At 38.3% G+C, this 15,406-nt stretch overlaps 1 protein-coding gene across 3 annotated transcripts in view; it reads left to right on the plus strand.

The window, feature by feature from the left end:
- LOC124260887 (alpha-(1,6)-fucosyltransferase-like) overlaps positions 1-15,406 on the plus strand; it is a 152,554-nt gene that overhangs the window by 55,385 nt on the left and 81,763 nt on the right. The window contains exon 3 of one of the 3 annotated variants that reach the window (XM_046695211.1): positions 4,084-4,116. The exons of the other annotated variants lie outside the window; for them this stretch is intronic. The gene's annotated coding sequence lies outside the window, so the exon portion shown is untranslated. The remainder of the gene's footprint in view (positions 1-4,083; positions 4,117-15,406) is intronic. 3 annotated transcript variants of the gene reach the window in all.

The following is a 15,406-nucleotide window of genomic DNA, read 5'->3' on the forward strand; positions in this document are numbered from 1 at the left end:
ATTCTTCATTCAAGAGATAAAAATAGCTTCATGGCTCATCAAATTTGATGGTGATTTTGGGGTCACAATTGTGTGCCTGAAGGAGTATAGTTCAAATATTTCAACTAACCAATATTTCTAGTTGGTTGCTTTGCCAATTTCATTGACCTGCTCCTCAAACAGGATAAAAGTATTATGTTTTACAAAAGAGTTGAATTGATGGGCATAGAATCGAATATAAAAATGTCTTTTGTGCTTTGAGTTCTGAGTCATCAAATCAGGAGAATGGATTTTGTTGCTGGCAGTGTATATGGGAGTATAATAGTGCTGTCTTAACCATAAGTGTTCTTTCAAGGTGCAATATGATATTAGTTTTTTATATTCTTGAAAGTGACTTCATGAATTTATCATAAATATTATGTATAGTGTTGTTGCCTATGACATTATGTAATGGGTCAAGCATCTAAATATGAACCCTCCGTGGGAATTCCTGCTCATATGCGGATAGCCCAGACAGTGGGTGAGTGAATTTAGTTTTACACCACACTCAGCAATAGCCCAGACAGATTGACTTGATCTTTTACTGAGTCCATTTTTTTATGACATATGTCTTCATGTATAACCTAATATAACAAATCTTTTACTGGTAATACTTTAGATTATAAATTTAATTTTATGTTATCTAATACTTTCTTATCAAAATTAGGTTTAATGTGTATGAAGATCTTTTATCATCACAAATGTTTTAGGTAAATATGTGTGTATACCTTGTAATTTGATACATGACACGTAAATAAATAAACAATTCATTGTTTTCAGACTGACATCGATAGCTATGATACTCTAGGTGCACACAAGCAGTAGCTGTATTATAAACAAAACCCTATTCTGTAAACCAGGGCTATCAGTGACAGCCCTTCCCAGGTTACGAGGTCTGGGGTTGTGTATTGTACTAAATGATAAATTGCTTCTGAAACAAAATGTATGTATTCCAAATCGAAAAGACTTTGTTTTGTTTTTACATCTACATCTGACAATATTATGATAGAAAATTGACTACAAGATAGGATAATCATTTTTACTCTGTATTTGGCCTGCAATGTCAGGCAATGAATCTGAGTCCATCAGGTGTTAGTCACATCCCCCAGGGCAGCTGTTGGACAGAGGGAATCCATCTCCTGAGCCAGACATGATTGCTGGAATTCCTGTGTGCATTTGGACCAGGTTTGACCTGTGACACTGACCTTTGAGGTCAGAGAAAAGTGACAAATTGTGTGGCGTGGAGATTGAAGGGATAATTGTGTCTGTCCCTGAAGTCTGGAGCATAGTTTGCTGTCACAACTGTATTGGCTTGTGTGGGTTGGGAAAGGAATATGAAAACTGCGGTGCTTGTGGGTTGGGAAAGGAATATGAAAACTGTGGTGCTTGTGGGTTGGGAAAGGAATGGGAATATGAACACCTTTGAGACTAGCAGGATGGGAATGTTTTTATTCTATAGTAACTAGGGGGCAATATGAACATTGTAGCAATAGGCAGTAATAATAACAGGAACTCTTGCAGCAGATGAGGCAGTACTGAAACTGTAGCAATAGACAATGAGGGAAAACTCCAAGAACTGTACCAATAGACTATGAGGGAAAACCCAGGAACTGTATCAATAGACAATGAGGGAAAAACCCTAGGAACTGTAGCAGTAGACAATGACGAGAAAACCCTAGGAACTGTAGCAGTAGACACTGAGGACAAACATCCAGGAACTGTAGCAGTAGACACTGAGGACAAACACCCAGGAACTGTAGCAATAGACACTGAGGACAAACATCCAGGAACTGTAGCAGTAGACACTGAGGACAAACATCCAGGAACTGTAGCAGTAGACACTGAGGACAAACACCCAGCAACTGTAGCAGTAGACACTGAGGACAAACATCCAGGAACTGTAGCAGTAGACACTGAGGACAAACATCCAGGAACTGTAGCAGTAGACACTGAGGACAAACATCCAGACAAACATCCAGGAACTGTAGCAGTAGACACTGAGGACAAACACCCAGCAACTGTAGCAAAAGACACTGAGGACAAACATCCAGCAACTGTAGCAGTAGACACTGAGGACAAACATCCAGGAACTGTAGCAGTAGACACTGAGGACAAACACCCAGGAACTGTAGCAAAAGACACTGAGGACAAACATCCAGGAACTGTAGCAGTAGACACTGAGGACAAACATCCAGGAACTGTAGCAGTAGACACTGAGGACAAACACCCAGCAACTGTAGCAAAATACACTGAGGACAAACATCCAGGAACTGTAGCAAAAGACACTGAGGACAAACATCCAGGAACTGTAGCAGTAGACACTGAGGACAAACAATCCAGGAACTGTAGCAGTAGACACTGAGGACAAACATCCAGGAACTGTAGCAGTAGACACTGAGGACAAACATCCAGAAACTGTAGCAGTAGACACTGAGGACAAACACCCAGGAACTGTAGCAGTAGACACTGAGGACAAACATCCAGGAACTGTAGCAGTAGACACTGAGGACAAACATCCAGGAACTGTAGCAGTAGACACTGAGGACAAACAATCCAGGAACTGTAGCAGTAGACACTGAGGACAAACATCCAGGAACTGTAGCAGTAGACACTGAGGACAAACATCCAGGAACTGTAGCAGTAGACACTGAGGACAAACATCCAGGAACTGTAGCAGTAGACACTGAGAACAAACATCCAGGAACTGTAGCAGTAGACACTGAGGACAAACACCCAGCAACTGTAGCAGTAGACACTGAGGCAAACAAAACAGAAACTGTGGAAGTAGCAAAATTAATATCTCACAAGATATGAATTTCAAAACGGTAGTGACAGATAATTCCTTAAAAAGCGGGTGCAAAATGTGTTTAATTTAGGATTGTTCTTTGTAGTAAAAAATGAAGAACACTGACGAATGTGTATAAATCTGATGGCACTGGTAGAAATCTGAGTGCAGGCTGCATTAACATAGTGCTCCCATAAGAGCTGCAGTAATATTCATGTCAGTTTTGTAAGAAGTATGCATATTATGTGCCATGGCTTAGTCATTCGATTTACCAGCCGATGGTAACAATGGCCAAATTTTTCTGTGTGTAGTTGTACTGGATGTCCTCAGTGAACTCCACCAATTGCATGCAAGGGCCAAGTCTTTCTTCATTACACATGACAAATCTTTTGTGAGTTCCATTTACAGTCTAAGGAGGGTCCATATGTTGAACTAGTTGTGAAGCTAGTTGTGTGACTGTGATTGGGAACTCTAACTTGTAACTACTGCATTGTGCTTCCCAGAATAGTGTCATCAGCATCCCGTATGTGGTGTTGTTTACTGTACTCATAGTGTTGGGAATTGGTTAAAATCTCATAATTGATGATTGGTTTATTACAACCGATCAATCATCGAAAAAAATTGGTTAGCGTCATTAATGAAATTTGTTAATGCACATAAAAATAAGGAATAAACATGTAGTTCTTTTGGGGTGTTTTAGCAAAATTTCACATCTTTAAAGGATGAATAGTATGTCAGGAACATAAATTTCTTGGAGTCCTTAAGATAAATTCAATCATGACTTGAAACAAGCTTGTAGTGCTTATGAAATGTAACAGACAAAACCAACCTTGTGAAAATTGCTTGGTCGTTTAGTCACTGCGACCAATCTTTGATTATTTCAATTAATCGGACCACCACTAGTACTCATCGTGGAAAAATGCTGTTATGTTCCAGTGAAATGCTTCAGTCTTTAAACTCTTGTATCTAACTAAGATGTCTTACTGTTGATATGACCACAGGTGGCTCAGTAGATATAGATGATAGAACTTGCTGGGCAGAGTTGAACCTAGAAATGATCCATTGGTTATGGATTTTAAACTTGTTTGTTTCATCCATACTCAGTTATTTACAAGTAAACCATAAAATATTGCTGGAATATTTCTGACTGGGCATAAAGAGACAATCACTGACCCATTTACTTTACTTCAAAATGGTCATCTTTTGCATGTATGCCATGTAAACAAAAACAATCTATGTATAAATTTTGTTTCATGTGTGTTTTTCTTTCCTTTCCTCAGGTGAGTGCAGTACATTCAGCTCAGTTCCCAGAGGTAAATGTTTAATTACCGACAATATCTTTCTTGTCTGAAGACTGGGGGGATCTGACCCGTGAAGGTCCGGGTTAGAATGAATCTTCAGTAACCCATGCTTGTCGTAAGAGGCGACTAACGGGATTGGGTGGTCAGGCACGCTGGCTTGGTTGACTCATGTCTTCGGTTCCCAATTGTGCAGATCGATGCTCATGCTGTTGATCACTGGACTGTCTGGTCCAGACTCGATTATTTACAGACTGCCGCCATATAGCTGGAATATTGCTGAGTCCGGCGTAGCTGGTGGGCGAACTGTCTAAGGTGCCTATCTAGTAAGCGAAAAGTGCCTGGATCGATCCCCACTTGTGACTGGGTGTAGAAACCTTGGAGCTTACATTACTTGCAGGCTCTTTCAGTGTTGTCACAACCCCTAGTGTGCAGTACACAACCCTGTGCACTTAAAAGAACCCACGAATCCAACGGTAGGTGACCAGATGGTGGACGCACGAACACGTGCAGACACCAGTAGTTGCAGCTATAGTAACGTGCAGTATCATTGGACGAAATACTGTGACTATGTGTCCCAGTTCACCCAGCTGAAAATGGGTACCTTGTGAGGATGAGGCTGTGTGATAACTCGCTGCGCCTAACAGACTGCATGAGTTTAATTCTCCCCAGGGAGCTGAGTTGGTTAAAAGAATGCCAGAAAAAAGACATCTGTTGATCAAGGGAACACTCAAGCGCTTTGAGCATGTACTAGTTGCGTGGATATGTGCACTATATAAATATCCTATCCTATCAAAACTAAACTCACTCACTGTGGGGATCCATTCTGATCCCTTTGAAATGGGATGTCAACAATATGAAGTAAACGTTGTTGAAATTGTTCACATGGCTGCCAATTTCTCTCTAATACATCAACACAAATTTTTTTTTTTTAGTGCCCAATATGCTACATATTGGTTTTCATATCTGAACTAAAGAAACATCTTTCCAATCACTCAAATTAATAAGTGATCACAGACTAAGAAATGACCATCATCTATTTAGTTTTATGTTATACTTCACCTAATTGTTATGAAACTTTTATCTTTGTTACAACATTGCCATAAATCCTGTATTCGTGACTGCGTTTGACCAGAAATATTTTCTTGTTTCACAGCTGTACATAATTAGTTGTACCTGCAGTAGTACCTTCATATTTAAATTCATCTGATGTTGATGCACATAAATAAATTCTTGTGTCTGCCAGATCAGACTAAACAGTTGATCTGCAGATCCATTGCTTTGTACTGAGAGCAGAAAATTTCTGTCAGAGCTGTGTTTGAGTGGCGTATCTTTGTTGTTGAGAGAGTTCAGATTTTAGGCCTGTCTATTTTGTTATATAACCCTATATATGTGCTATTTCTGGAGCTATAAGTTTTCATGCTTTATAAAATTGCTTGAGCAAATTATTCTGTCGCCTTTTTTCAGTTTTTTAAGTCTAAATTGTCACAGAAAGGCTTTGCTGCTATGGCATCTTCCTTCTCTGTACCAAAGATTTGTGGTGATAATGGTGGTGAATTTCCTGAACAGTTTGATGAACTGTCCCTGCTATGGTGTGGGACTGGTGACTTGGCATTAAGTCAGTATTTGCTTTGTTCTCAAAACATGAGAGCATGGAAGATTAATACTTGAATGTTTTGATTAAAAACTGGAAATAGCCAGAAGTAAGCCTGGTTGCAATGGAGTGTTTGCTCCGAGTTTTTGTTTTGTTTTCTTAGAGAAATGACATGGTCCAAGAGCATTCTAAATACAGCTTTAAAAAATTCTGTGTTGATCAGATATTTTCTGAAATCAAAACTTTGATGTGATCCTTGGAAAAATTTGATATTTAATGAATTTATTGATTGGTGTTCAAGGGGGAAAAACATGAACTTTAACAAATAGTATGGGCAAACATTATTTAGCTTGCCAGACCATGCTCCTAAGTCAAGAAAGGTGTTTTTGTTGAAGCTCATGCATGCTGTAATCGAAGAGTCCAAGAGTGGGGATTGATGACTGACAATTGCCAATATCATCGCTGGACAGTCTGACCCCAACCAACATGGGCACCGCTAGGCGTCAGTTTCCAGCATTTAATCAATTGCTGATCCACTCTGATCAATGACAGTAATATCTATGTAAATGACAAATTTCCCTTAGGGTAAAATGAGCGTAACTGCTGCTAATTGTAATATATATCACCTACCTCCGATGTGATTGCAGTACCAAAGGTTTCATTAACTGTATGGTTTTAGCCAAGATTTGTATTTTCGAGGGTTTATGATTGTGTGTGACTTGAATTTGGTGTGAATGGTTGATGTTCACAGATGCTTGTTTTCTAAGCATTGGTGAATGGCCCATCGGCTTGATGATCAATTTGTCTTGAGTTTTTGTTCTTGCGAGGCTTCTGAGAATGCCTGCTTGGCCCACCTGTCATTCTAAAATCCACATTTTCATCTTAAGCTGTTTGGGGAAATTAGATGGTCGATACTGTGCTTAGTTAGATTTCACTTATATGAGGCAGTCTGACAGTGCAGCTTGCTTAATATTGACAAGAAATTAGTTTAGAGGTTGTGGCTGAATATTCATGAAAGAAAAATTGATCTGTGAATGCTTTTTAGTTTGTAATTATGCAAAACTGGCCTTTTGGGATGTGCTAACTGTAGAAAATCAACAAAATATCAGGTTTATTTGTGGGGAAGTTTGGCTGTTTTTAATAAAGAATAAAGAAACTAAATATTGAACATTTCGAAGTGGAACGGGATGGAAATATTGATGATGAAATGAGTTGTTTATCGTAGAGGACTGTCTGACAAAATGGATCAATGATTGCACCATCAGCCCCTGGTGGGACGGAACCATGACGGTTCAAATGGCGGAGATAATTGTGAAACCAGTTCACTCACTCACAGATTGATCTGCGGTAGCCTAGAGGTTAAAGTGTTCACTTCTCACATTTGAGACTCGTGGATGTAATGTGTGAAGATCATTTTGGTGTTACCACAGACCTAACCCCAACACACACACAGAGTGTTGTTAGAGTGAGTGAGTGAGTGAGTTAAAATCTAAAGTCACATCGGCAATATTTCAGCCGTATCATGACTAGAGTGTTGTTAGAAAACAGCCAATATTATTGTGATTTTTAATGAGATCTAAACCAACAGGATATTTTCTTCTGTATCTTCACCTAATATATAAAACAATGTTAGGACAATCTGAATGGCAAATCAGGAAACTAATCAGCTAAATTAATATATGTACATTGACAAAGACTACTGACATTTCATACATGATTCTGTCCATGTATTTCTGTGGAGATTAACATGAATTGTTGACAAACATTACTAAGACATCTTGAAGGAATTGTTGACAAACATTACTAAGACATCTTGAAGGAATTGTTGACAAACATTACTAAGACATCTTGAAGGAATTGTTGACAAACATTACTAAGACATCTTGAAGGAATTGTTGACAAACATTACTAAGACATCTTGAAAAACATTACTAAGACATCTTGAAGGAATTGTTGACAAACAGTACTAAGACATCTTGAAGGAATTGTTGACAAACATTACTAAGACATCTTGAAGGAATTGTTGACAAAAGTTACCAAGAAATCTTCTAGTAATTATTCACAAAAGTATTTGGTTGTATTTCTGCTATTCTGTGTTGCATTCAAAAGAATTTCATATTTGAATCCAGATTTCATGAATATTCTGTTTCTCCAAGAAGAGGGTCCCTGACGATCAAGGCAGCGATCAGAGATGCAAAAAATATTGAATGATAAAAAGAGTAAAATGAACATTTACATTCTGTGCCTCATCAGCTGGGGATTACTGGTACACAGGTGGAATAAATGATGAAATCCAGGAATATCATAAAAATGCAAGCATATGGTGATCAAAGGCTGTCATTATCAATTACATCAGAGGACTTCTCTCAAGTAAAACTGGGCTCGAAGGAGAAAAGAAATTGCCATGATCATTATTTTTTTTCTGAAAGCATGTAGCCTTGTCAGACAATCATAAGAATAATTGATAATAAAGTGAATACGATCCTACTGTATTATGGCAGCAGAATATCAGTGAACAAATTGCTGAAAGCAAGTGGATGTGGTCTGCAGGGAATTAGCTTCCCTCTAACTTACAGTAAGGACTGTGTAGATGGGAGGAGGCCTATCATTGTAGTGCAATACATCAATGGATTTTACTTGTAAAACATTGCTGCGGGTATTTGAAGGAGTGGGATTTAATGAAATTACAAACTTGTGCTTTGCTTGTTTGCACATACATCATTGTAGTACTTTTGTAGATGTTGGCAGTGCTTGAGTGTTATTGCAAGTTTGATGCTTTTGATATTTTTCCTGTTATTTGAACTTGAAAAGGTTTTGCCTCAATGATTGAAATGTGTGTTAGCTTAGAAATATGTTTGCCAACATACAGCAATGCAGGGCATTGATCTGATTTGCCAAATAAAACAAACAGGGTCATGGAAGTTCAATGTGAGAGACTTGTCATAGAAAGTTGCTTTTATCAAAGAATTTGATACGCTGAAAGAAATGTTTTAACTAAAAGTTCTAAATCTATATGTCTTAACATGACAGTCTTTATAGAAAATTTGTAAGGAAGCACAGTTTAATTCCATTCAATGTTCATGGTTCATCTCAAATTGTTGTTTCTTCTGAGTTTCTCTCTCAATATATCTAAGCTTTGAGTGATTGCAACATTGCAGTCTGCAGTATTATAGAGCTGCTCCACAGTGACTATCAAATTTGCCCAGACAAACGGTGATTGACACAAAATCTGCCAGGTCACACACTGCTGCCACCTGATCACCAGTTTAATCGGCCAACCGAGCACAGAATAATCGGGGCTTATTCAGAATGCCTGAAATATTGATGTAACAATAAACAAATCTGCCAATATGACTAGTGTCCATGTTTATCGTTGATCGACAAATACAATCAATATACAATGCCAGACTCTGCTGTCTGTTAATTCAGGATCAAATTTTGAGATTGATCCAGTGTAAGGAATGTTTGAAATTCCAATGACCAAGAACAGCGTTATTACTGCCCAGTTGGTTCTGTCTGCCATGGAAGACTTAGAACATATATTGGATGGTGGATGCAGACAAAACATCATCGGCAGTACTAAGAACAAACAGTTTTCACTCTGACATTCAATGCTTCAAGGCTTTGTAAACACAATAAGAAATTGTCATTTAGAGTAGAAGTTTTGTACACACAACCAAAAAGTTCCATTTAGGGTGGACTTGGTTTTGCTTTTTGTTGTCCAGGTTTCCATGGATATAGGATCCAAATGAGTGATTACCTGTGGCAATAGTGGAAGATTATGGTAATACTGAGCTAACACTTGGTGTCTACTGTGTACGTGACTCGACTTACTGCTGAGTTGTAACTGCCTTCTATATATAAATACTCTTAAAACGGTTACAAGGATTTGTGAATTTTCTGTCAAATTTGGTTGGTAATTCAATGGTTTGGCTGGATCTTTAAGAGGGTGAAGTGAATGGGGTGAGAAAACAAATCATGTTACTGCTTGTCTCGTTCTGGACATTTTGGCAGCACCAGACCCGAACTTGAGGTGTGCAGCAAAGTGTTGTTAGGGTATGAATGTTTATAAGTTTCTTGTGGATGTCTTGACAGGGAAGTGGAAGTTGAAGTGGGTTATTGACAAATCCAGGGGACATGCATGGCCCCAGTTGGTAACAGGTTTTCTCTCTTATGTGTAGTAGAGACCTATGATCATAGATTCAATGCGAGATTCTCCATAACTAATTTGTCAGTATCATACATTCACCTGTGAGTTTACCAATGTAATATGTTTCTGAGATACATCAGTTCAGGCTTTCCTGTCACAAGAAGCTGCCACAATGTGCTATAACTGAAGTAGCTTTTAACCAATTCCATTCATTGTTCATAGTGCATTGAAGATATGGTTTCATTGCATGAAGATGTAGTCCTGTGAAATTTATGTTGTCTTGAATCAAAACAATAATTTTGTTTTCTGTTTCTATTTTGTTAACATTTCATTCATCACCAAAATGCTGACTAAACTTCAGAAATGATAACGATTTCATGCAGCATCACAGAAATACTGAGTTAATGGTCTAACTACAGCCAGATCAGTGGTGTATCTATCTAGGGAATCATCATCCTGTTTACTGTTTACATTCTAATGAAAGTACATTTCAGGGAATTGACATTAGACAGTAGTGAGTGAGTTTTATGCTGCACTCAGCAATATTCCAGCTATATGGTCGACTTTAGATAGTAAGAATCCTAAGAGTAATTTCACCTCCTCCTAAGTATGCTTGCAGTTTTTATCATTGAATGGCTTATCCCATTCCTTTACTCACAGCTCACTGCTTATTGTCTAACTGTTGAGCACTAACAGTTCTGGAAACCCCAGGCTGACTTGCCCAGGGCATCTCTCCCCCAGTAAACAGACCAGGTCTGTAACCTGCTGCAGCATCCTGTACATGGTCAATCTTCATCATCAGTATTTAAACATGGGCTTGTGCATGTAGTCAGGGTCTAGGAGCTCCGCGATGATGTAGATGCCTCTGTTATTAATCAAAGTAGTTCCAGTCATTATTATTGGGGCTGAGAAGGTCAAGGGAGGGTCATTAACAGATGAAACGGGTTGGGAGATGATAGTGATAGAAATGTTCAATAATGGGAAAGATCATTACCAACATTTTTGGCCGTGAAAAATTAATGAAACATTTGTTTGAAGGTCTTTTTGGTGAAGAATCCACCTACACTGACTGGTCCTATTTAGTTATTGTCAGATTATGTTAGGACTTTGCAAGAAATGTAGTTATTTCCATATACAAACAACTTGGGAAGCATGATCTTTAAATATCTAGTTTTTTTCAGTCTACACAAGTGAATAAAACCACCATGAGTCTGTGAGGGTTGGAAAGTGCTGGATTGCTATTCTAAACTGAATATGCCTGAACTTTGATAATATCATTGTGTGCTCAGTAGTTAGTTTTATCATCTGTCTAGACAGTCATTCAAAACGGAAGATCATTCAGTGTTTTGTTATACAGATCTGGTTTTAATTCCCAAAGCAAATATTTTTGTGATTCCTTGCTTTTGATCATGTAAATGTTTGAGAACAACAGACATGTGAGTAAGTACTACATGGACAAATAGGGTACACAGGATCAAGGACAACATATGGCCAGCTAGCCTGACTTGTCCCTGAGATCCATCTTCAGCATGGTTCCAGTGCATTGGTTTTCCCAGACTGGTATACATCTCAGATCTCCATCACTTCAGGTTTGTTTCCCACATCAAGCTAGCAGGACATGATACTGTTTAGTGGCATTAAACAAGTATTGTGTTTTCTGACCAAGGGTCTCTTGAGTCAACTACACCATACACAATCATATAATTTATACAAGAAGTCTCTCATTATCCCCCTGTAAGTCAAAGTATCTTGTCTGTTGCCCATACAGACATGTTCCTGTCAAAGACCTGGTCACCATCTCATGCAATGTCATGCAAGAATCTGTCACAGCTTCAAATCTCGGGAACATCTGACGGTACGAGGCAAAAACATAATGTCTCTCCTATTTAGGTGATTTTGCTGAATAATGTCCCTAATTAAGAACACCCAACCTTTCTAGATATTGCAAAATGGGACTAAGTCCATTTGGTGAGACTATTTATGATGATTACTTTTTGATGTTGTGTATGATGAGATGTTGGTATGCCGGGCAGATCAATGTGTTCTGCATTCCTCTAGGAGTGGTGAAATGGAGAATATGTTCCTGGCAGTGAAATATGGCTAACACTTTTTGAGTAAATACTGATTTGTTCTGGTGTAACAATAAATCTTGCGTTGTGGCGAATTCTAACTGCAGCATGATGAGCAAGAAGTAAACTTTTACAATTCATCACTTAGAGTTTTGTTTGGGTAAGGTTGCAGAAAGGCAGTGACATTTGTTGAAAGGCTGATAGTTTATGTGGTTGGTTGAAGAAAGGAAGAGATTTCCTTCAAAACACAGCAGTTATGTTAAAGGTACGGATACATACATGTACATTTGTTTTTTGCAGGGCATGGAGTTTATGCCATTATTTGACTTAAAAATTACACAAATATGGGTGAGATTTTCATGATCTTTACATTTTGGTGGAATTTATGAGAGACAGGGTTGAAACATAGGAATATTAGGGGTTATGAATGGATAGTAACGCACAACCAAGTAGTCGTTTAATTTGATTTGTCAGAACACACATTAAGGAATGAAAATACATCACCACCTACTGTCCTTGTGGTCTAAGAAGTTGCAATGTTACCTTTGGGAGTTGCTTGTTTTGTCTATGCCAGGATCAGCTTAAATACCATATTGGCTTAGATTATGATCTTTGGTTTGTGGGCAACGTAATGGTTGGTGTCACCAAAATTGTAAACCTTTATAACCTGCCCCATTTGGGGCTTTCTATTCACTCTAGCTGACATGCATAATGAAACGGAAATGTTCCATGCAGCACTAAACTCAGCTCACTCACTATTTCAAGGCTGAAGGTTTTGAGTATTGTGAGATTAGCAAAGACATTTTGGGTACATATTTAGCATTGTTTTATATTCATTGGAAAGGTAATTTCTGATTGGAGGTGTTAAAGATCAAATTCATTTCCTCTTTACCATTTATTTTGATGTCATGCTGGTAGACAAGACAAGATAAGAAATCTAAGCAGATTCATTATCTCATTTTCTTTGACAGATCGGTGGTATTTGAAAGACATTTGGAAGTAAATCCGTTGTACAGAATACAGAAGTATACAGAGGTAAACAAATAAGGGAACACCACTTCATGGCAGTGTTCCTTTATTTCTTCTCAGATTTCCGTCCACAGCACTATTCAAAGCTGGTGATGAAAACTGGAAATATTAAATCAATGCTTGAATTTTCCTGTGTTCTTCTATTTATTTCTCTCAGTATACTTCAGACTCCATTATGCTTAACATTAACAGTGACTTAAATAGGTAACTAGTGTCTTTCATTTCTAAATGTGCTGTACAATGGGTTGGACGGTTGTAGCATCCAGCGAAATCCCATCATATTGTCTGTCATCTGATCTTCTATCTCCTGTCACAGCCTATGCCATGTGCTACTCTCATTCACTTTTATGGTCATACATAACACCCTGTCTTCAGCTTTAGCCTATGGTTCATGTCTGCTTTGCCTTATTTTGATGGCAGACGGATCTGAAACATATCGAAATCTCCTGATACACAGCAGTTTGAGTATGACTGTGAAGACAGTACCAGCAGATATCCCTACAGTGTAGCTAGTTGCCAGTATTTACTGGTTAAGAATAAGTAAAACATTTGGTCTCGTGTTTGGTCAGCAAAGTGAGTGTGGGTTTTAAAACATATCAATATCTACAACCTGTATCACATTTTAACTTCTTGAATGCTGCGAAATAACTAGTGAAGATTCATATTTGTGTCAATTTATTTTCATTCACTCACTCCTGACTTTGATCTAGCACCATGGTGGTCCGCCTCATATGTCTGGTTACAGGCAGTGGTATAGGGGCAGAATTTCTGCAGTCCCATGAAGGTACTGTCTGTCATCTTCCCAAGTGTTATTCACCAATGAAAGGATCTCTACGTTACAATCACCTTAGTGTTAACAACGTTTTGTACAGTGGCACCCTAACTCTTATTCAATAGTACCTATGTGAGATTCCATCATTGAGGTCACAGGCACGTGATATTCAGTTCATCTTCAGATCCTAGTCCGTTCGTGTAAGGATTCCGGTGTTGTTGTACAAAACAACCTGATCTCTGTGACTGTTGTAAGTGGTGAAAACATTCACACCTCAGGGTATAATGTGTCAAGCCCTATGTTTATGTCCCTAGTCGTGATATGTGCCGGAAATGTTAACAAGTGGATAATTCACAATCGCTAATATAGGCCAATTAAATATTATACGACTAGCGTGGCAGTAAAACCCTTCTCACATCAATGTACAATGTTTCAAACCCTTCTTGATATCTCCAGTTGTCATATTGCTGGAAGTTGTTGAGCTGGGAAAAAAAATTCATACCATACAGACCATCTTCAGATCATGTTCAGATCATGTTCAGATCACAGTCAGTTCCTGTAAGGATTAGGGTGCTGTTGAACAAAAACAACCTCATCCCTACGATAGTCGTAAGTCTGTGTTAAGATATGGAAGTTACGACCAACTTGGCTCAGGTCCATCCTTCTTATATGTCTTTGGATGGCTTTATCCATATCTCTGGAGCACATCGTTCATGGAGGAATGTTCCTCCTTAATTGAAGAAGTACTGACATTTTTTATGCATAATCTCCTTGACTGAAGTTTGGCATGTATTTTACAGTTTCATGGGACAAATAATTCCCCTGCAAATCTTCTACGAGCTAACCCAGTAAAGACTAATCCTGGCTCCTTGAGAATCAAGCAGAGGCATATATCCATGATTATACCATGAAGATGGGTAACATAAAGCATTTGCGTCCAGCCGAAATATCTAGTGGGTTGCATTGAAATATTACTTATCGATTTGATGATTAAATAGACACCTCTCCAACTCAATAAATCACAAGGCTTCTATCTCCAGCCATTTTTTTCTTGATTACATTCTTCGCTTTTTCTGACCCCCTTTCCATCACAATGATCAATTTGTCGAAATTTCTCCAGAAATAATTGCTTACTCACAGTTTTTCTATCAGTGCTGACCAGGCAGTGAGCTTCAATGCTGTTTTTCTCTTTCGCCTGGAGGCCATATTTTTGGTCGTTCTCACCCAATGGAGACTGAGATTTAGCAGTAATTGTTTTGTCAATAGCAAACAGAGATTGCAACTTTTGGATGGTCGTTAATGAAGATGGAGGACTGATCTTCCCATTCGTTGGTCATTGTAGAAGAATTTCACAATCTCTTGTCCTTTAACAATTCCGGGATTAAGAATTTAGATCTATGTGGAAAGTGTTGTTGAAAAGGTCATGCAAGATTTAGGGGTGACTTCTGGCTGTAAAGCAGCAGAGGCTCAGATAACTTAAAGGGATTTTCTGGTTTCTGAAAAGAATGATATATTTTTGTTACAGGAGACTGATGATCAGATCAATGGCAGGGTAGCTCTAGAAAGCCACAGAATTTTGTCAAACCAAATATTCCTCAAGCCAAAATTTAAGCCTTTGACAGAAAAAGGTTTGGTTTGGATTGAATTTTTGTTCAATTTAAATTTATGATTCATAAATCTTCCTAGAATTT

This window comes from Haliotis rubra, unplaced genomic scaffold, assembly GCF_003918875.1.
Source record: "Haliotis rubra isolate DU_JTF1 unplaced genomic scaffold, ASM391887v1 Scf78, whole genome shotgun sequence".
Classification (NCBI taxonomy): Eukaryota; Metazoa; Mollusca; class Gastropoda; order Lepetellida; family Haliotidae; genus Haliotis; species Haliotis rubra.